At 37.6% G+C, this 22,583-nt stretch overlaps 1 pseudogene; it reads left to right on the top strand.

Annotated features, from left to right (window-relative positions):
* The first annotated feature begins 9,326 nt into the window (after positions 1-9,326).
* Positions 9,327-22,583, top strand: part of LOC128051067 (tigger transposable element-derived protein 1-like) — a 32,965-nt pseudogene continuing 19,708 nt past the window's right edge.

The raw sequence follows: 22,583 nt of genomic DNA, 5'->3' as shown, positions 1-22,583 counted from the left end.
ATATGACTATGTGGCATTGCCACAGAAGATGCTGTTTTAAGACAGTATATTCTGTAGCTTCTAATTGTAGAAGCATCTCAGATGTTCAGTGTCTTGGCTTTAATGCTAGTTACTTGGGTTCTAAAAATGCATTTAATTGTTAAATGTGGCAGCATAGTTATATTCATTTGCAAATCCACACAAATGTGGTGATACACACACAGACATACATGCATTTCATCTCTCTACTTTCACCAACCCCCACCCAGACATATAGAAAGCAAAGAGATATTCTAAAAATAACTGACATTTGGTGGGGTTTTGACTTAAGGAATTGAAGTAATCTGATAATATGCTTCCTTTATGTAGTCCATGCCAAATCACTAATGATTCTGCTTCTAGGTCTTGGAAATCAAGGCCAAAATACTCTCCATCCTCCAAGGAAGTAAAGTTCATTGGGGTTTTACATAATGTCAAAAATGTCATGTGCCTCAGTGATGTATTCAGTTTTTATCCAGTTTATGTTGTGCCTCATAGTTTAAGAAGGAATAGTAACTGTATGGGTATGTGTTTCTGATTTAGTTTGCAGGCATGTCTTGTATATAACCCAGTGCAGCCATTTCTGATTGTACTTCCTGTTCCAAAATTTGATAAAGAAAATAGATGAGCAATTTCCATAGCTTAGTCTTTTCTAAATAATCAGGACAAGAACGCTTACCAAAAAAAGGAACTTACTAAAAAATCTAGGGGAAAGTTGGCATCTGTGTTACTAACTTACGTATTTAATTGGTGTAATATTGTTGTCTGAACTCTTAATTGGCGGCTTTTCTTAGCAATTCTGGTTTTCTTGTCAGTCTTTTCTATAGGCTTTGCATATGTGCACTCTGTGTGTAACTTGATAGCCATATTCACACTCATGTCTTAAATGAATAAATTACTGAATTAATGAGAGTATATATTAATTATGAAGTGTTTTAGTGATGGGGAAAATAGTAAACCTATAAAAATGAGAGTATTGTGATAAACTAGTGATGTGTGAAATGAATATGAAGATTTATGACGTTTACATGTAGCATATATTTAAAGAATAGTAACACCACCAAGCATAACTCATAACAGTCCATAAAGTTCACCCATGGTGAATATGTATCTTATGTGGACAAATGTCTGGTGAGGGACATCTGACTATTAGAATTGTACATATCATAAATGCATTAGACATAGACCTCTCATTATGGAGAAGACAGAAGAAGAGGTCTTTAAGTGGCCATATTCACACTTGGAAAAGGCCTAAGGAAAAGAATGAGGCTAATTAATTAATTAAACAAAATTCCTCTGTAGATAGAAGGGTGGGGGTGGGGAAGGGGAAGGAGGTAGAGTTATGCTTTTAAGGTCCAGGTGTCTTATCTGTCTTTTTAATGAGGTTCCAATCCTTTTAAAAATAATTTCATAAGGAAGACTAGTATATTTTGCCCTTCTGTCTGAAAATTAATGTTTGAAACCACAGACAAAGCCTCAGCATTTTTATTACAGCAGAGTTGTGTACAACATTAGAAACTATTGCTACAGTCTTTACCTGTGCTACATTCTAAAGCACACCCTGTATACAGAGTTATTAAAAAAAAAAAAATCCAGGATGAAGTCGGCTTGCTTAGAGCATTCACTTTGAACTTACAGAACAAAATATGATGCCCTATCGCCACAGTACATAGATACAAAACATGTCTGAGCTGTGAAGCCATTAAAAACACAGCACCAGAGCAAATTGTCAATGTAATCACACATGGACTCACTGCGTAATACAGATCTGATTCCCAGCCCCAGAAAGCAAGGCCCTGCTTTAAGCAATCGCCAAGTGCCTTCCATCTGCCTGCCCATGCAATCTGCCAGAAGAGAAACGCAGGTAAAGACGTTCCCCAGATCTGAAATGCTTTTATCTGTCCTTAGAGAGAGATTTCTTCCACTCTTTGGATATTAGAGCGATCTACACTAGCACCGAGGAGGTAAAAGGCCGCGGGTTGCTTTTCCAGGAGCAGGCGGCAGTGCTAGCGGAAGAGCTGGTGATTGAGAAAACAGGGCTGTGGCAATGCCGCCGCCGCCGCCGCCGCCGCCGCTTTTGCTGCCGCTACCTCTGCTCGGGCAGCAGACGTGGGGCAGTTGGATGATCACTGATGCATATCAATAACCGTGTACTTGAGATTTCTCATGACATCATCATTACCTTGGTCTCCCGCGGTCTCGAACCTTTGACCTTGCCGGGCTGGTCCACATTTTGGCAGTGAAAGCCCCTCCAATGATGGCCCTTTTCTCCTTCTTTCAGACCCGGGGCAGCAGCACGCCAGCAAGACGGCATCTTCTCCCCAGCCTAGAAGCCCTGTGAAATCGAGGATCTTCCCCCTAAAACACACACGCACAAGATATGTGCAATCAAGCTGCCACCGCTTGGTAAAAAAGCTCATGGTGCCTACCCCAAAGGATCCGGAGCAGATCCTTGAATCAGCTGTCACTTCTTCTATAGAATGGGATTTTTTTTTTTCTTCCTTCTTAACCTGCGCTGGAAATTGCCGTTGGCTTTATACGTCTCTATAGAGGGAGGCTAAAGAGTCTTGCGTGAGAATGAAGCAATTTACAATGCAAATAGAGGCCTGTGAAGGGACTGATGCTGCTGCTCACTCGTAACCGCTTTCTGCACCGTAATAGCTGGTTTTATTTTCTGATATTGATAGATGAATTGTTGGCTAACGCTGCCGGAGATTACCTGCTGAAAGGAGAAAAAAAAAGTTTGGAATAAACTTTGAAAGCCACAGCTCTCGTTTGGATGTTTTAGCTGCACACACAGACAGAAACCAGGTCATATTTACATACAAGGAGGCATCTTTTGCGCGGCAAAGTGTCCTGGAGGACTACTCTTCTGTGCTGCCGGAAAGATCCGGACCTGGAGTATGGGCCGAAGAAGACAGAGGCTGTGAGGGAAGCGAGTTGTTATCTTTGGTTATCTAGCTGTATGAGTGTATTGGTCTTCATAAAGCTAGATAACCGAAAGTAAAAACTCCTTCAAGGTCGCCGGGGAGCGTGTGAGAATGAACGACAACCAAGAGACAGTAAAAACCGGAAAGGTCAGGAATACTTATTGAATCTAACTTTGTTTTTGTGTTCGTTTTTGCCTTATGATGAAAGGTGGGATGAGAGGAAATTAAGGGACACACGTATGCCAAAACATAAAGGTGGAGATATTTTGCTAGAGGTTGTTGGAGCTGCAGAGGAGACTTGTATAATGCTAATGAGTAAAGGGGCACATGTAGTGCGTCCTACTTTAAGGCAAAAGTTTACATGTGGAGGGTTTTTTTTTCTTTTTCTTGGAAAGCTGTTGTAGAGATGTCTGGTACCTAGTCTGCAAATGATTCCCTATATATGTAGACTTAGGCTGTTCCCTTCTGAGACCCCTCCCCTGAAAAATTTAAAGATTATGCTTGGAAACAGCATATATTGGGGTTGTATGTCAAATTATATGAAATTAGAGCTGGAAGGTTAATAATTTGTATCTACTGAGGATACTGAGTACAGAGAGCTAGGAGGAAAAATGCAAAAAAAAAAAAAAAAAAAGCAAAGGCTGATTTTTATTCTTCTATTCAAAATACAAGGACAGATGCTTCTCTGTTCCAAGAGGGTTTCCTTGAGGAAGCTACTGAAGCAGAAAGACATGATGGAGACGAGATCGCCTCCCCTCTTGTCAAAGTGTTAAAAAAATGTTCTGTCTTACTCTGTGCCTAGCATTGGAAATGAAAGTGACATTTACGCCACAACCCACGTGTGCGCCTCCTCTCTTTTTGTTTAAGGATGATCAGGTCTATCCAGGAAACAGCTCTGGCATCCCAAACTGAAATAATTAGGACGTATATAGACCTGACAAAAATGGGAAGGGGGTGGGGAATCTGAAGGTCTGTCTTGCCTAATTGATTCCACTAAACGGAATGCGGGAGATGTGAACGGCAGGACGCTACGATTCCCACGCTCGGGGGCAAGTGGTAAAGCGGGGCCCGGCAGCCTATGACAGACAGCCCTGTTGGGGGGTGGGGGTATGAAAAAAACATCAAGTGCACACACCATACTCATCTCCATCGCTTAAGAAAGTAGAGGCATTTCCCACCCACAGCCATCTGCAGCCTCCCAAATGCCAGCGCCAACTGGTCTGTAGCTGCTGCGTACTGTCTGTTTCTGTTAATTTTATCATCGCTGTTTAATCGGGCCATTATTAAGTCTGGCTGTTTTCTTCGGTTGAGATTTTTTAAATGTAAGGAAAGCTAGTAGAAAACAGTTCCCCCCCCAAAGTGCCATTACTTCTTGCCCCTCAAGTCAAATTCTCAGTCCCTCGTTTTGGCCTGGTGGACCACATTTTCTGGCTTTTGTTGGGTGGGTTATATTTAAAAATATGTATCTCTGTATAACAGACGTTATGATCACTTCATCAGGCTGTTTACCTCTGAACATTTATTTAGGAACTTGGCCTAATTATGGTAGTAGGCATGCACTGGAAGTGAAACTATAAAATCCTCAACCTCAAGAGTGTTAGTTAAAACACAATAAAAGTTTGTTCTGATATAGAACCAGTTAAATGTGTTCTAAACAGCCGTTTTCATTTAATCTAAAAAAGTGACTTTGCTCAGGAGAAACTTTGGCATTTTAGAGGTCCCCCCCTGTAATCTTTTAGAGAAATCCTTACATTTTTCCACGTGTCACCAAGCAAACATTTCTATAGGTATTTAAATATAAATACAAACCTTGCATTACAAAATGTTTGGAATGACCTGTTACCCTCCATGTGGCCTAGATTACCAGCAATCCCAAACATACAGTTTTTCTTCAAAAGCATTACATTTTCCTTTGTAGTTTCAAATCCTTATAAGACTGCAGACTGGTGAAGCCTGTAAAAGCACTATTAGTTTCAGTTAGAAACTCTGAGAGACTTTATTAATGTAAATTCTCAATTTGACTGCTGAACACGTGCCAAAGTTTTACTACTGTAGTGACCGTTGAGAAGACCCTTGTTTATTTACATTTGAAGCACTGTTTGTGCAAACAACCTTTCATTGTTAAGTGCCTGTATTCCTTTCATTTACTTCATGTCCAGGGGTGCTATTTACCTAGAACCATTGTCTACTACAATTAACATTTACATTACAAAGTGTGTGGTTTTCTTTCTCAAGGAGGTTCAATTAAGGCAATAAGATGTTTGCTGGGGAAACCTATTGTTTACTGAAAGCACTCAATGGAGTCAAATTACTGAAGCTTTTGCCTACATCTTGGTCTTTTATGTAAATGTGTTAAATATAACATCTAAGGAAAATAAACAATATTATAATTATGTGTTTACCATTGTCATATCAAACTTGCTTTGTATCATACTAATGTTACATGACTTATCGATCAATAAAAATACATTTCAATGTTATTATTTTCATTTTATTTTTTGCTGTTCCACTGCTCTTGCTGCAACATGTCCCAATTTTTCTTTTTTCTATTACACATCAAACTTCTGACATTTTGTTTTATTTGTGTGTGTTGAAGAGAGGTACTGTATCTGAGCATGGGTCTGAAGGGTGTCCGAGGTGATCTCTACAATGACCTTATAATAAGGTGATATTTCTTTGAAATCTGAAATATTCCAAAGGCATGTACATTTAAGTCAAAAGAAGTGTAAATATCAGTTAAGTAGTTCTTTGAAAGCTAGTTTTAACATTGGCAGAAACCGGATCAAGTTTATTTAGCATACCACTGCATTGTAAAACAGTTGGAGTGAAGTTGCAGGTTGCGTGAGCATGCATGTTAACTAGTGGGAACCAAGCGCAGTCTTTGTGAAAGGGGAGCAGCAGATTGCTGTGCAAGGCCAATGTTAAAAAGGCAGCTGAATTTAACACCATCTGGAAGAAAAGATCCCTTCACGACTTTCTCACACCGTCAGACAAAACTAGTGTCTCTTGTTCCGAGCCCTTGTCTATGCAACCATACAATACTGAGTCATTATACTTTTGCTGAGAGAAAATTTGAGAACACAATATGGGTAACCAGTGAATGACCAAGTTTCATTGTGCCCGCTTAAGTCGATTGAAATCTACGTCTAGAGCTATGAATGGTAGTATTGTTTTCCTCACCAGGGCTGTACTAAATGTCAGCACAGTGTAAAGAAAAACTTGAAGTCTGCAAATAACTTACCAGATCTCAATTATAATATTTTCCCACACTAGAACTAATATCATTGCGAGGGGCTACATTGCAGAAAATACAAAAAGAAACGAAAAGAAATAGAGAGTTCATTTAGAAGTTATTTAATCCAGACAAACATTTTAATTTTCTGGTGGGAACCTCAATTTAGGCTGTAGGCTGGATTCAGAAGTGGAATTCATTATTGGGAAGTTCAAGTTGCAAAAATGCTTCTGGTGCAATTAAAATAGAATGAAACAAACAACTAGTCCCACCTGAAACTCTGGTTTCTTAAATATAAAGACACTCTCCTTGGGTTTTATTGCTTTAGTTCTGCTGAGAATTATTGGTATGGATCTAGCTTAAATTGTGCTTTAAATTTTGGCAGACATTGCTCTTTCAAGTTTGCCACTATGATTGACATTGCAAAAGAACATCATAGATGTACACTTCCAAAAATATATGACATTCTGGCACCTCCCTAGTTAGAATCTGGTGCCCTCAGGAATACACCCTTTTTATACTACTTCCCCTCCCCATTTTCTAACTTTTCTTTTTCAAGATGTGTGTGAATCAGTTATTATACTTAGGTTTAAGGTTCACACAATCTATTTGACTGTAAACAGTCAGAAAAAGGAAACAAAACAATTCAAAAGGAGTTGGTTGTGTATGTTTTATTAGGATGTCTATTTTAAATATAATTGACTTTGCAATTTTGTTATTGTGTCACCAAGTGTCGCATAGTTCTTAACATGTAAGTGCAAAACAATGAGTAATTGCTGTTTTGCTGAATAATACATCTGAGTTGCCGACGTCAAAGGTATTATTTTGTGTATTTCTAAACAGGAACGTTAACTGCAGGTTTTGACATCTAGAATCTTTTCATGAAATACTTAGAAACAGGCTGGTAAAATGACACCTGTAAAAGTAAATATAAAGATATAACCAACTTATTTTCCTTGTCCTACTTTATACAAGAAAATTAACAATGAAAAGTCACTCAGTAATAGAATTATAGAGGATATAACATAAAACCAGTCATACAGAAAAATCCAAAACAACAACAAGAATGGAAATTAGAGATTAAAAAAAAGATATATGGGAAGACTTCTGCAATATCCTTGCAGGATATGAACGAATATACTTACCAGTATCAGCCCCCTAGTGCAGTTACCATTAATGTGCATAGTAATGAGATAAATGCATTATTTACAGTCAAAATGAATTATTTTCCCTAAGTGGCCTTTCTTTAAATCTTCTTAAACACTAAATTTCTTCTATTTGTGCTCTGTGTTTATTTTTTAAATTAAAATAATTTTCTTATTTGGAAAAATATGAAATGCTAATTTGATTTCGTGTAGCCTTTGATGAAAATTAAGAAACCACTTAAATAGTATGAGATAAGTACATTTCAAGTTCATAAACGTTCTTCCTATTCATAGACTACATATAAACAGTTCAAGACAGTTTAGAATTCAATGAAATTTGTCTTTTTTCAAACGGAGAGAGATGAAGCCAATGGTTTTATTTTCCAATGTGGCTAGAAAATGTATTAGAGTGTATAACTATATATCTGTTTTTTTCTATGGATCTGTATCTCTGGAAATGCCATTCTGATAAGAATATTGATAACCTTTCCTCACTCTGTCTTGCTAAGACTTGGTTTTTCCCTAATTAGTTACAGTAAAACACACCATAATATGATGGTGCACTTGGAAGGGTGCTGGGGGTGCAGGTGGTGAATTGGGCAACAGGAGGCAAGGTGTCCTTTAGAAGTTGCTGAGTAAAAAGACATCCATAATACTGGGTCAATTGTTTTTAACACTGGTACTTTGAGACAGTTAAACAGGTCCTACAGCGATGGGGCATGTAAGGTTGTTCTTCAGTGTCTCCAGATTTTAATGGATGGCCTTGTTATCCTGTTTTTGTGCTCACTGGTTTCTTAGCACAAGTTAACCTAGTACAGAAGTCAGCAGAAACCTCTGTTCTCATCTGCTTTGAGAATCCATTTCATCCCTCCTGGGAATTGTTCAATTTTATTGTGGAATTAATTCTAAAGATGGTGAATGAAAACGAAAAGTATATAGCTATGATTGCTAAGGAATATCTGCTCACCCTCAATCAGGGCCGCGACTTAGTGCACTTCCTTAGAAAGGTGATGACAGTCTTTGAGGTAGGAGCCTGTGACTTTCTGCTTTGCAGCCAACTGCCAGACCACAGGAGGGTAGGACTTTAAAAAGTGAAGATAATCGACTTTATTCAAGGAAATAATGTAGTGCTGAGGCATATCTGTTCAAAGACAAGCACATCACTGTGCTTGGTTGGTTGAACTGGGTTTTAAGCCGAGCTCTAGCCCTACGTATTCTTGAGATCTAAAAGTAGCCAGGCTTAGCCGTCGCCTCGCTAGGTGCTTGGCGTGGGCGGTGCACGCCAGGGGAGACAGCAGACTCCGTGACTGGCTGCAAAAGTGATCGGGCTAGGCAGTGGCAGCGACGAAGGCAGCCGGCCGGCCGCCGGGCAGCACGACGCCTCCCGGTGACCGCCAGCAGCCAGAGTCCTGCAGCTGCGGCTGCTCGCGGCCAGGGCCTGAAAGCGGGCGTCTGATTGGTGTTTCCCGGGAGACCGGCTGCCCGAGCTGCCTGAGCTGGTGCGCCGGCGCGCGCGCTCCCGGGGCTGGCGCGCGCTCAGGACTGCCGCGCAGCGGGGCGGCCGGGGGCGCGCTGTGGCCGGGGGCGCTGGCTTAGGAGGCTTCCAAAGTTGGCACGAGCTCAATTGCAGAGCCCGCCCTCCAAAGTTTGGAGACCGCCAGACGCCGGTCCCCACTGCCAGGGTGGGGGGCCAGCGTTCCAATGCCTGGCTCGTAGAGTTGCGTCCGCGAGGGCCCGTGTGTGTGTTTTGATTTGTCTGTCCTTCGGCCTCTCACCCACGACCTCGGCCCTGTCTGCGCCAGCTGGGAACCGCGGTTGCTTGGGAATCCGGGGAGTTGGACTTGCGGATGAGGGTGTCGTCGGGGTTTAGTCACGCCTGAAGGTCTGTTGTAGGCAGGCCTCCGCCTTCCCAGGCATCTTTCTGCAGCCTAGCAGGCAACTTGTGATTGTCTTTTGCTGACCCTCAGTTTCTCTAGTTCTGCCCAGGCCTCTTTCCTGGGTATGAGCAATATTAATGATGAAGATATTGTGTTTCCCATCCCCCACCCCCGCAATTTTTCGCCTAGTGAAAAGCTGCTAACGGAAAGATACCTACACCCGCACCCCAAGGGGGAAGATCTTGGGGGAAGAAGTTTTGTGTATCCAGAGAGGGGGTTGGTGAGCGCAAACTACTCTGGACCCTTCCGGAGATCAACTTGCAGCTCTACCCCCATGGCCCATTACGAACTCAGAGAGCATCTTCCCCTATCACATTTGCTGGAAATATTAATCTCCTTGTTGGGTGGATACAGTAGAACTTGTTCAGTGATTACTTTAAAAAGAGATCTGGGTCTTAAGCACTTACTAAAGCCAGTTAATAACATCATGCATGGACATTTAAACTTGTTGTAAGTTGCAGAGAGGATTAGTAGGAAGTCACGCTGTGCGCAGCTAATGATACCATCTTAACTCTAACGGGACTAAATCCACCTCGTCTGGCGCAGGTCTGGCTCTTCGGCCCTGGGGTGGGGCTGGGAAAGAGGAGGGGCCTTCCTGCCCTCCTTTCTGGTGACGGTCACTCGTGCTGGGACCCTGAGGACCGTCCTGGCCCTGTTGCTGGGTGAGCACGAGCACCCGGATGAGGGCCCAGGCTTCACAGGGTATTTGGACTCGCCACACTCACGGGCTGTGCTTAAGTGACACTGAAGGGCACTTGCCTATATATTGAAATAGATTTGATTGCACTAACCAATGGGTGCCCCAAGGTCTGTTGCAAGCTCAGGTGAGGGTGAGGGAGTCCAAAGGTGGTCCCTTTCTGCTGCCAGTGGGTGTGCATTACAGAGGCCGTTTACTTTCAGCTCTGCTTTTTCAAAAGTAGTCAAGCTCAGTATTTCACAGGTAAATTTCGAAGCATATTATTAACAGCTTTCTGTCATAGGCTTGAACAACTGGTTTCAAACGGATTACTGTTGTAAAGGCAGTTTGTGACCACTTTATGACAGGGCCAATTAGAAATAATCTTGGGAAAACGCTTCCAAAATGCTGCGTTATTAAAACACTCACAGAGCAATATTCATTTGGTTGTGTCACTAAGTAGCTGTCTGACGGATTTCTTATGTTCTCAGAGTTTCTTTTAATAGTAACTGACCCTGGGAAAACAAGCTATGGGAGAATTTCAACTGCAACCTGGCTCTTGGAGGTTTTTTTTGTTTCTTGTTTAGTTTTAAATTCAAACTTGACAAAGTTAAATGTTTATGCCTCATATTGTAATTGCTAGTGGGAGATATGGAAATAACTATAGATGCTAATCACTTTAATAATTGGTGAAAACCTGTAAAATAAGCTTCTTAGGAAAAGGGATGTGTGTAAATAATATTAATAAACATTTTTTCTCAATTAGTCCATGAAAAAATGACTTCCAGAATATTGTTCAGGATGTCTCTAAAATCTTTGCCTTTCAGAGAAAAAAAAAAAATCTATGTACATATATAATCCCCCCTTCATACACACACACACGCACACACACAGATATAGATATGAGTAAGATTTACTAGAATGGAACAGTTTCTAGCAAGTATGATTAAGAAATATTTTCATTGAATAAATATCTCAAATATAATTAATTTATGTATTTATCAAACCTGCTGTAATAAACTTCCTATAATTTCTTTGGAGGTAATGCTTTCCTGAAGACAATAATAGATTTAATATCATTGAAATTCAGAATCCATGGACTTACTTCCTGTCAGAGCTACATCTCTTGTATAATAATAATAGAAGTGTACTTAGTTCTTATTTTTAATTCAGTGAGAATTACGAAGGTATCTGAAACTGTTGCATGAATTTAATAGTCTTTGAGAAGAACTCAAATCATGGAATTTAGGCTTTATTTTTAGAAAGCACAGTTTGGAGACTTCCGTGATGGTCCTGTGGTTAAGACTTCTTCCTTCCAGTGCAGGGGGTGTTAGTTAGATCCCTGGTTTCTGCAGCCAGAAAAAAAAAAAAAAGAAAGCACATAGTAGCTGCTCAATATATACTATCCTAATGTACTGAATTATCCTTGAAGTATATAATCTATATACAAAGTTAAATTAGCAGGACTGACAGGAGTCTGAAGTTGAGGATGTTGTACAATCTGTGAAATAGCTTGAAAACTGTTTAGTAACTTTTAATACAAAGTTATTGCCATGACTCATTCATGACAAGTGGGTTTGAAAAGAAAGGAAGAAACATAATTTGATAGGTCTTGATCTTTAGAGTTTGTAGTATATGTCTCTTAAGTGCTTCTGGTAATGAAAATGCCTAGACAGCAAGGAAGAAGGAATTAATTGATAAATTTGTATTTGCATTGTCTTATAGAGTAGCTCATGACAATTTGTGGATACTTAGATTAATATAAAAAAATAAAAAGTTTAGCTGTCCGAAAATCAGGTTAGAAATTGCTGAGTAGCTTAGATTTTCACACTGAAGACTCATGCTCAATTATAGTCTAAAATCTGAGTTTGCAGATAGACATGGGCCTCCAATGATTCAAACGGCACAGTACAAATACTGCATATATTTCTGCTAAATTTGTCTCAGATGGACTGGCTGCTAAGGAAGAACTCAAAGCATGACTGAGTTAGCAGAAAGTTACTTTTCCAGTAGGTAATCCCTCCGTTTGCATGCTGCGCTCACTGACAAAGGAAAGAACTTGAATTTCTGTCATTTTTCTGGAGTTCAGCCTTAAGGTCTATATTGTCAATTCAAAATATATGATATGGACACTGTTTTTTGTTGACCAATAATTATGATTAATGCAAAATTATTTTCTTAGCCAATAGAAACAGAAATCTGGCACTATTTAAGTTAAATTTAGCTAGCTCCATTTTATTAGAGATTAATTCAATTTTGAGTTTTCCAATTGCATTTCATACCTTAAAGAGCCCTTTGATGTAAAGTGCAGTTTGCAAAGAGAAAAATATTTATGCTTTTATCATTTTAAGTGATCAAATGCTGCAGTGGTAGATATTAGAATATCATGTGCATCAATACATTATTAACTTAATCTAACGCTCAGAGTCATTACCACATTCATGGGTGTCTTTCTGATATCTCTCCAGTCCACTGGATTTTGAAGTGTGATTATGTAAATTTTCTACTGATAAATAAATGACTATAATTGTACTTGAAATACCACTCAAATTCTTAAGACCATGGCATCTAAATAATATATTATGCATTCCTTAATTATTTATCAAGACTAATTCAAAATAACTGTAGGGTAAAGCATACATTTATTTTTAAATAGCTATCCCCTTCCCCATTTTCTTCTGCACCAGGTTAAAAAATACTCCAGATGGTGAAAATATGGAGAGATGAGAAAAGGTTGATGAGCAGAGTATGCAGCAAGTTTATCCTTCAAGGAAATACCTGTGGTTTGCCCAATACTATCGACCTGATGCGATTTTTGTGGCAAGTGATCTTAATATCGGTTCAGGAGGGGTGTATTGTTGACAGAAGAAATCATGTTTCTGCATTAAATATTAGTGTAGAAAATTCCTCATCCTTCTTGGACAAGGAGAAAGGGAAAAGTTAGCAAACAAAAACATTTCACCCATCGGTATTTTTAAAAGTTCCTTTATAAACATAGTAGGGAAATTGTAATCTTGAGGCATAAAATTTGACTAAGGGTTACACAATCAAATGATACTAGATTTAATGTATGGCTTTCTTTCATTTAATTATAGCTATAGAAAATCACAATAACCGAGTGGTGCCTTTTCATTGTTTAGCATTGCAAGGCTGTATTCAGAACTCTTGTTGCACTGTGCCTTTAAAAGAAGCACGCACGTGTGTTTTACCTACATAAATTCTAATTGCAGAATCCACTCTAATCACCACGTAGAAATCATCTGAAGCCTCGTAAGTTCATGAGCTACACACTTTTCTTTTTTATTCTGCAGACCACACCTTATCTGGTTGCTAATGAAATACAGGAGATTGATTGCAGAAAATCTTCAAGGGAATATTTGCTGTACCACATATAGTAAGCTCCATTTGGTGCATTAGCATTTAGCCATTTTATGCAAATTTAGAGAAAATGACTCATGTATATGATTTAATATGCATCAGCGATAACTCATACCACCCTGATAAGAAAAAAGAAATTAAAAATTCATTAGAAAACTAGACTGGTGTCACTACATGGTTAAAACATTATTAAAGCATATTTCAATGTTTTGCTTACACTAGTGTTCTCATCATGGTGCCACCATTTCATGACAAAGGCCGTGGAGGAGAAAACATTCAACTTAAAATGTCTGCTGGCACACATCGCTGGATTTGTGTGTCACTAAACAATGAGCGAGCATAGCCTTGAATACCAACTATTTAATTAGCACTTTTGGAAGCCATGCATAGAAAATAGCTCATTTACATGCATCTGCTTAGCGATTAGTCCCGTAAAAAGCTACCATTTTTTTTGTTGTTGTTTAATATAGCGAACATTTTACCATTCTGCCATGAAAAAAAATCAAAATATATGTTATTATTTTCAAATCCTGAAATTCAGAGATTTAATTAAAATAGCAAAAGTCTTCATATTTCTTTTCAAGGTATATTTAAATTATTTAATTTAACCTTAAGTGTACCATAAAAGGCTGGATACAAGTAATAATTAAGAACTTCAAAGGGCAATGGAAACCCTCTAACAGTCCTTGGTTTAATTAAAGGCTATTATTAGAAAGCTCTCAAATTTACAGTTACTTTTAATGACAAATGATGACTAGTAAAAGCAGTATTTGAAAGTTATGACTATCTTATTTTAAATACAATTGATAGACTCTAGAAAGTATTGCTATAATTTCATTTTGAAAATAAATGACATGTATTTCTTGAAAAATCAAATTGATAACATTAAAAACCTGTTAGTTGAAGATGCTTTGCTTTTCATTAATTCTCTAGTCTACACATACCTGTCATGATCACAGATTAATTGTATGCTTTTAAAAAGCATTTCTGCCAATTTAAATGTCTTTAAGAGGGTGTATTTTTGAATACAGTGGCGTATTTATGAAATCATGTATACAAATATGTATAGATGCATTAACAATGAAAGTGGGCTTTACTCATGCATCTTGAAGTATAACATTCTTTTTTTGGAATATGAATTGATATTTAATATAATGGTAATAAATGATCTTTTAGAAGTTTATATATTCTACCACATTTTGTGAGAGACAATTGACCAAAAAAACCCAGGTGATTCTAAATGTATTTTAGAAGAGGTGTAAACCATATTGAAAATAGATCATATGTAAAATTTGTTGTTTATTATAAGTTATTATACTCATTGGACTATTTGCTTTATGTGTATTTATATAGAGAATTTAGTTAACAATTTGCATAGTTAAAATTCAGAGCAGATGATTATATACTGTATGTGTATATATATTGTCAACTGAAACTGATGAATATTTTAAAAGTTCATTTGGAATATTTTACTGATTCTGTTAATTATATTTAGTAATTGGCTTATAAAGCATGTACAATAAAAATGCCTATCTGTTAAGCATATAAAATTTTACTTTTATGAGTAATCTATTTTTTTGAAAATGAGACACTATTTCTTTTGTTCACTGTGGGCCAGCAAATACCATGGGGTGTTTGGTTTTAGACTATGCACATTAAATATGTAGATATGAATCTATGTCTGTATAGCTTATCTACCTATCTATTTATCTAGTTAAGTAATGCAGTGTATGTAAGTCCACTGTGTAAGAGAATGCTCCTGATGTGCATTTTGTGTATGTTCTCTAACTTGCAAAATGTTTATTGTAGTTTCTTATTTTATCCTCCTTGTAACTAGTATTATTGTTTATCTTGCCCACCCCTTTTCACCCTTGCATAGAAACTCAGAATATAAGGTTTGTAGAGTAGGGATCTTACCTGTCTGACTCTGCTGAATATCCTGCACCTAGAACAGTGTTGGACACCTAGTAGATAGATGCTCAATGATTATTTGTTGATAAAATGACAAGTGAATTTAAATAAGAGGTAGATCTGTGTGAGATAGCTATTGCCTTGTGAATCTAAGGGCTTCCCTGGTGGCTCAGATGGTAAAGAATCTGCCTGCAATGGTAAGGAATCTTCCCTGGGTCAGAAAGATCCCCTGGAGAAGGGAATGGTTACCCACTCCAGTATTCTTGCCTGGAGAATTTCATGGACAGAAGGGCCTGGTGGGCTACAGTCCATAGGGTTGCAAAGAGTCAGATATGACTGAGTGACTGTTACACTATGGATCTAAAAGATAGATTCAAATACATAGACTGGTTCCCCCAACACTGAAATTCTTTTGAAGCTGCCAAGCTGTGTTAAGGGATCACCCTTCTTAAAGTAAGACCATTCTTTTATTTGGGAATGAATGATGATGGCAAGCAACTTCTAGGCTAGATTTTAAAGTCCATTTGTAGGAGAATTTATATATATATATATATTATATATATATATATATATATATGAGACACTATCCTTGATATCAAGAATAGTCAGCAGTCCATGGAATAGGGTCAAGTTAACTGTACACATAGGAAGTGAATGCTGGAACACAGAATTAATAACAACTAGTCCTAACAAAAGTATGCTGCAGGTAATTTAAATATTTTTATTTAACAAATTAAAAAATATATTTCATAGAATCATTGCTTGCAAATGGTTCGAAATGTTTTTAATTTTAACTAACGAGGGAAGAAATAAAATGTCAGTCAGAGTCTTCCTGGGGTCCAACATTCTTGACTAAGTTAGGACCATTTTTGAAAGCGCCATTATTTTCCTTAGAAAACTAGGAAATTGTGAATAAAGATAGGTTTATGTTACTAAACTGTGCTCCTGTGACTTAAAAATTAACTTAAGTATCTAACATGCAATTCAAAAATTACATGGAGGATTTAAACTATTGATTATATTTTTGAGCAGACATTGGAATTTATGGTTTGATGTATACACTGAAAATTTGTAAAAGACATGTTTACACAACATGGATTTAAAATAACAAATGTAAGATGGGAAACTGAAATCAATGAGATATTTATTGACCTCTTATCATGTTTCTTCCAATGAGGCTCTAAAGTTCCTAGAAAATAACCAACTATAGATTGTCAAGTACATAACCAACAAGCAAATATATAATGGAGGTATAATAGGAAAGTGAGACATCAAAGAAGTGCAACCCTTTCTGTTTATTTACCATTGAGAAAGAATGTTCTTGATTTGGGAGTTGGAGTAAGCACTGATTAACCCTATTAATTCTTTGAGATTGTTAAGATACTATTTTCATCTATAAACAGAGATTTTGGAAGCTACAGTGGACTCTGTGTTGGTGCAAAAAGGAGATGTAATAGGCTTCTCAAGTCATCTGCCTTGAACATCGTGACGGACTCTGGTGAAATCAGATCTGTCAACAGATGTTTTCATAAAGCAAAGCAGAGAATACTGATTATATATTTTATCTGGACTACATTGTCATGCTTTTTGCTTTTAACTAGGAAAGAAATTTCTACTATGTAAGTGACCATACTGTTTACTGCATTAAAGATAGAGCTGTTGTTGTTGTTGTTTTAGTCACTAAGTCATGTCTGACTCTTTTTGTGACCCCATGGACTGTAGCCCACCAGGCTCCTCTGTCCATGGGATTTTCTGGGCAAGAATACTGGAGTGGGTTACCATTTCCTTCTCCAGGGGATCTTCCTGACCCAGGGATCAAACCTGTGTCTCCTGCATTGCAGGCAGATTCTTTACCACTGAGCCATCAGTGAAACCCCAAGGACAGAGCTGAATATGAGGAAATTAGTTAAGAATTTCTAGACCAATAGAAAAATCTATTAACCAGAAAGTATTGGTTGAGTACCTTGTAAGAGTATACAGGGCTCAGGGCTATTTATATTTTGGGGAGTATAGGCTTGGAAGATGTAGAAATGGAAAACTTTGGAAGAGCACTTATAAAAAGTAAAAGAGATGGTGCTAAAGTAAAAATATAAGAAATGATGCTGTGTTAACTTTAAGAAACACAAGATTTGGTTGAGAAGACTGGATTAATAAACATTAAAACAGTGAATAGTTTAAGATAACATTGAATTGTGGAATCCTAGTAACACTATTATAGAAATATACAGTGAAGATAAATAAGTATGAATAGCCAAGCAAGGATTAGTAGAGAGAGTAATATTTGCAACTTTGAATTGGAGCATGGAAAGAGTTGTAGAATTAAGACAGATAGAGGGCAGAGCTTTCTGGGCAAGAAAAACAAAATGATTGATGATGACCTGGATGCATGAGTGAACAGAGCATGTTTTTGAGAGTGAGAAGGGAGAAGAGCTTCATATTCGGTAATAGTGATTAATATTTGTGGATAGGTGGCATAAGGCCAGATTATTTATGTTCTTGAAACTTGGTCATTAGAGATAGACATGATGATGAAAATTATGGACAGTTACTCTGACTTTCTTCTTTGTAATAGTCAACAAATATTTATTGAGCACCTGCTATGTGCCAAGCACAGGTAGAACAATGGTGAACCTAATCTAATTATTGCCAAACCTCATGAAATTGTATTCTAGCAGAGAATCTAGACTTTAAATAACTAATTATACAATTGATTCTTCACTTATGGCTTTGGTTAGCTCTACAAAGGGAAAGTACAGGGCATCATGAGTGAGTGGAACTAGTCTGAGATAGAAGGCAGACTAGTGCCTTAAGAAGTAGTGTTTGGGTTGAACCTAAGGAAGAGTGAGATGATCGAACAAATGGGAGGCAGTGGAGGGGTGGAATTTTATAGTCAGAGGACACAATACACGTCAGGACACATCGGCAGGATGAAGCCTGCCATGACTGAGGAACTTCAAGATCAGTGTGACCAGAGTTCAGAAATACACAGGAAATAGGATAAGATGGTCTAAAATGCAATTTGCGAGGGAGGCAGATCAGATGGTGCAGACTCTCTAAGGTTTTGGTCTTTGACCTACATATGGTAAAAAGCCACTGAATGATTTGAAGCAATTGGGTGGCATGTTTATGTTCTAAAAAAATGATTCCAATAGCCATATGAATTGAAGAAAGGCAAGAGTACCAGAAACCACTTTGAAGCTGAGGTAGTAGTTGAATTAAGAGATGAAGATGGTTTTGGACTAAGGTGGTTGTAGTAAAAATGGAGAGAGGTGTTCATGAGGCAAAACTGATCACATAAACACAATGCGGAAAGCAGTATTTATTTAAAGACTGGCTCACTGTCATCAATATTCAAGTGGGTCAATGTGGGCTTTGTATGGATATGGAGAAACCACTCGCAGACTGTGACAATAATCTGAGGAGGTCATGGAACTTGAAATTGGGAATGGAAGTTGGAAGATGTGTTTGAGACATTAAAATTCTCTCTCTCTATATATAGATTTTTTTGACCCCAAAGTTTTAAGTCTTAGTGAATTCAGTTGGTCTAAGTGGCTAGAGGAAGAAAGTAGTATGGGGATGAAAAATGACTGAGTCATTTCATAAGTGTTGCTTGTAGTGCTAAATAGCTGTAAAGATAGACATAAATGTGATTCTATTTGGGAGGACATTAGTACAAATTTGAGATTGAATTAAAGTGATAAGATGTGTAGAGTTTGTCAAGGAAAGGGGATAGAGAGTGAAGAATAGCAAACTAAGGCACTGATTCTGAAGTTGGTGGAAGGAATAAATAGGTGTCACCCATGACTTGGCGTACATCTGGGAACATAGTCCCTCTCAGTAAATCCCTTTTTAAGGCCTCTTAAATTTTAGCTATTTACGTTTATGTTCAACTATTGAAATAAGCAGAATCCTCTCCCAAATGTCCGTAGTTTGCCACGTTTAAGAATGTTACATTGTTGTCATAAGTAGACTTACAATCATTTTGAAATGCATAGAAATATTGAATCACTAAGTTGTATAAGAGGAATGAACATAGTGTTGTAGGATAATTGTACTTCAAAACAAACAAGCGAGTAAACTCATAAAAAAAGATCAATTTGTGGTTACCAGAGGTGGGGTAATTGGATGAAGGCAGTTGAAAGGTACAAACTCCCAGTTATAACATACATAAGTCAATAAGTGATATGATGTACAACATGATGAATATAATTAATGCTTCTGTATGTTATGTATAAAAGTTGTTAGAGTAAATCCTGAGTTATCATCACAAGGAAAAAATTTTTATTTCTTTAATTCTATATCTATATGAGATTATGGATGTTCACTAAACATTGTGATAATTATTTCTTAATGTATGTAAGTCACTAGGCTGCACACCTTTAAGTTATCTAGTGTTCTATGTCAATTATATCTCAATAAAAACTGGTAAAAAGAGAATACGTTACATTGAGATAAGAAATAAAGGGAGGAGAGACTAGCTGGAGAGTGTTCATATAATTCTAGAAATAGAGAGTTTAAATAACGCCTTCTAAATATTTAATTAGAACTGATGAGCAAGTTATCCAATATATGCTTAAGTTCATAGAAATTTTTAAAATAAAAATATGAGCTTATTCTTTCAGTAAATATTTCTGTTTAAAAACTATTTATTTGTTTTTGGCTGTATTGGGCTTTGTAGCTGTGTGGGCTTTCTCTGCTTGCGAGGGCCACTTTCTAGTGGTGTTCTGGCTTCCCATTGTGGTGGCTTTGGCTTGTTGCAGAACACAGGCTCTAAGGCACACGGGCTTCAGTAGCTGTGGGGCGTGGGCTCAGTAGCTGCAGCTCCCAGGCCCCAGCGCACGGGCTCAATAGTTGTGGTACACGGGCTTAGTTGCTCCACTGCATCGTGGGATCTTTCCAAATCAGGAGTGGAACCCATGTCTCCTGCTGTGGCAGGCGGATTCTTCACCCCTGAGCCAGCAGGGAAGCCCCAGTAAATATTTCTTGAGAGCTTACATGCTTGACACTGTTCTTGGTTCTATTGATTTTAGTTTTGGTTATGGAATCTACATTTTAAAGGAGTGAGATAAGCAATAAACAGGTAGATAAAAGAAAATATCAGAGAGCTATTGGATATTTATAAATCATGCCAGGAAATGGAGCTCACTTTAGATTGGGTGGTTAGGCAAGGACTTACTTGAGGAAGCAATGTCTAAAATGACACCTTAAAACATAAAAGCATAGTCATTACACTATTTAAGTCTATAAAGAAGGATATATACTTCACTATCGGTTTACATAAGATTAATGAGTCTATCTGTGTTCAGTAGCAGTAAAAACCTTGATTTGATTTATTTTGATTCTTTATTCAGGTCCATAAAAGACAGAAAAGAAGGGCAGAGAGCAAAACACTGAACATGGATGTGGCTCTTTGTGTGCTTTACTTCCATAATTCTGCATTCAACTTCAAAGAAAAAGCTACAGGCATAGTTTTTTCTCTGTTTCTTATTTTGCCTATAAACTTCAGAGTTCATTTTTAAAAGCATTTAAAAAAATCAACCTGATATAATATATTCATGGAGACTTTTAAGCTACGTCGTGATAAAATGTTTTGTAAAGCAATACTACCAATAACATCAGGCAAATGTATCACAAGTGTTGACTGGGTAATGGGGTTTTTCAAAAGTAGTCATTGGGGGACTTCTCTGGTGGTCCAATGGTTAAGACTTTGCCTTCCAATGAAGAGGGTGTGGGTTCCATTCCTGGTTGAGAAGCTAGGACCCCACATGCCTTATGTCCAAAAAAACCAAAACAAAAAACAGAAGCAATATTGTAGCAAAGTTAATACTAAAAAAAAAAAGTGATTGGAACTGGGGCTAAGAAATATTTGTATAGTTAACAGAAAAGAGAGGACTTGAGCCAATTCATTGCTAATCAGTTCCGTATCAGTAACTATATAATTTATGTGGCAACCCACTCCAGTGTTCGTGCTTGGAGAATCCCAGAGGCGGCAGAGCCTGGTGGGCTGCTGTCTATGGGATCGCACAGAGTTGGACACGACTGAAACGACTTAGCAGTAGCAGCAGCATAGAGATTAAGGACATTTTTCCCATGTCTAATGATATTTATATTTCAATACATTACAAAATTTTTAACTTGTTGAAGTTATCAAGTAACATTTTTCTTTTCAAGACATTTCTTAATTGCCTACATCACAATTTTGAGAAATATTGGCATTTTCTAATCATATGTGCTTAATGTAGTTTTGGGAATCCATGTTCAGACTTGATCTATTGTTTAACAGTTTTAATTAATCAATTTTCAAAAATAGGCACATGTGCACAGACTTTTAAAAAATTAAAAGCTGCGTAGAGCTATATGGTTAAAAGTAGGCCCCAGTTATTTGAGTTTTACTCTTTAGAAGTAACTAGCAGTTTCTTGAGATTTGGAAACTGTTTTAAAATTTAAATTGAAATTCCTTTGTGTGAAAGTTCCTCAAATTATAATTATGTTGGACTTGGGAACATTTTTCTGCTTTTTTACAACTTTCTCTAAACTACAATGTCAAGATTGGATTTAAAGATAAATCATTAAATATCTCAGAACTGTTGAGGTTATCTTTGATGAATGCTGGGCTTCAGTGAAATCATATTGTTTATTCTTTTTGAAATTCACATTTCAGAGCCTTAAAGGAAAGTTATGGGCAGTGTCCCTCAGAAAGGTATTCGTGTATGCCTCCAGGGATTTTGTGAACTTTGTTGTGACTACAGGGAGTTCACAATTAGGTTTAGTTTGTAAACTATTTTCCTTACAGCCCCAAATACATGACAAACTTTCAAAATGCCAAGATAATTAGTGGTTCTCCATTCATGTCAAATTAACTAATCTCTAAGCTTTGACCTGAGCCCTCATCAGTATCCTTCTCTTCAATTTCTGAACTCTTGTGAATCAGTTAAAAAATTTCAGAACAGAGCATCCTCACGGAATAAAAAGAAGATGCTTCTCAGTTCCTAATCTCTGTCCTAACAGTGGCCTAATGTCCAGTCCCCCTTTCCCTTAGTAGGCAAATTAGTAATTCATGTGTCTATTGTGCAAAATCCCCTTAATTCTTGCTGTTTATCCTTCTGTCAGGGTTGAAGTTTAATCAGACATTCTGTGAAGCTGTTACATTCTTCTCTCTAGTTTCAAAGCTAACCTTTCAGTTCAGATTGTCCACCTTGGAGCAACAGTGACTGACAAAGGAGAAGTTGCAGTAGCATTGCCTGGTAGTATGAAGAAGGAGCATTATGCAGTTAGGTAAGTGAATAAATAATGACTTAAATTTTCTCAATAGCATATTATAAAGAAAACTTTGGACATCGAGTATATTGTTAACTA

This window comes from Budorcas taxicolor, chromosome 7, assembly GCF_023091745.1.
Source record: "Budorcas taxicolor isolate Tak-1 chromosome 7, Takin1.1, whole genome shotgun sequence".
Taxonomy (NCBI): Eukaryota; Metazoa; Chordata; class Mammalia; order Artiodactyla; family Bovidae; genus Budorcas; species Budorcas taxicolor.
The sequence above is the reverse complement of the archived record's forward strand: the minus strand, read 5'-3'. Positions and strand labels throughout refer to the sequence as shown.